Source organism: Amphimedon queenslandica, unplaced genomic scaffold (genome assembly GCF_000090795.2).
Source record: "Amphimedon queenslandica unplaced genomic scaffold, v1.1 AMPQUscaffold_13410, whole genome shotgun sequence".
NCBI lineage: Eukaryota > Metazoa > Porifera > Demospongiae > Haplosclerida > Niphatidae > Amphimedon > Amphimedon queenslandica.
The window spans coordinates 224,471-225,636 of record NW_003546354.1 but is presented as its reverse complement, the minus strand read 5'-3'; the positions used below and the strand labels follow the sequence as shown (position 1 = coordinate 225,636).

The following is a 1,166-nucleotide window of genomic DNA, read 5'->3' as shown; positions in this document are numbered from 1 at the left end:
TACATATAAATTACACGCGACAAACATGTGTCCAATCTATGGTTCAACCATATAGATATACGACTGTTAGAGGGATTGGAGACTGGTCACGTGAGCGCATTACTACTACACTCACCATCCGCGTTTGTGTTAAGTATATTCATAGTCACGCCTTTTCTTTGACCTTGTGCTATTTCAATGGAGGAAGAGCAGAACCAACAGTACATTTTTGTGGGACTATTGTATTAGTTTGGAAGCTTAATACAGACAGGTAAGGTATTGAGCAGTTAGGTAAAGGTTTAAAGTAGTTGACTGGGTCCTTTATAAGTGCCTACAGATGTAGATACTGCAACAGTAGAGCCTAAAGGGTATTTTCCACTTGTTGACTTTGTGGGACTGAACCAGCTTACTAGAATCATGAATGGTTGTAAGACTTTCATTAATGGAGAGCTACTATGATGAAATATTTGGCAATGTCAGTTTTAAGTTGATGTAATATTTATTTTGGTATTTATAGGTCTGCAAATGGAAGGATAAAACTGAGGTTTTTGTTTAAAAGAATCATGAATATAGGAGATATGATGCTTCAAAGGCACTTATAGAACACAAATTTTAATTATCTGTCAATATCATTATCTATTGTAGTATTCAATGCTTATTTGTAGACCTTATAGCATTTGGGGTAGTTTCTTGAAAGGATCATGATAGCTGCCATTGTGAAGGGGTGTGACTTAAGGCAAACACGGATGGTAGGCACTACTGAACGAGGGGTCCGAAACGGCCTCCAAAAGTGTACCAGATTTAAAATCCACTCAAATTTTGACTGGATTTTTGGATTTTTTTGGATTCTTGTTGGATTTTTTGGATTTTTTTCTTGGATTTTTTGATCATTATAGCATTAATAAATAGTATCCACCATGTTATTAAAGTTAACTAACCATTAGTTATTTTAGTTAACTGTTAATAATGGTTAGTTAACTATTAGGCCACTCCAATTAAATTTATAGTTTCCCCTTGCACACGCGGCACTGACGCGGGCGGGCGCAATTTTAATTATAAGATAAAATATTCATTATTAACATTATTCATTGTTATTAACCACAAAACCATTGCAATCATAGCAAATGCTTTTTGTAATAGATGGCTTTTTTTACATACATTGCGGTATTTTTTTCATCTGTGAAGGG

The 1,166-nt window shown here is 34.8% G+C and overlaps 1 long non-coding RNA gene across 1 annotated transcript; it reads left to right on the top strand.

The window, feature by feature from the left end:
• The first annotated feature begins 55 nt into the window (after positions 1–55).
• Positions 56–655, top strand: LOC109581951 (uncharacterized). Its single transcript, XR_002184828.1, has 2 exons — positions 56–250; positions 497–655. It is a non-coding gene; the product is annotated as an uncharacterized LOC109581951 (long non-coding RNA).
• The last annotated feature ends 511 nt before the right edge of the window (positions 656–1,166 follow it).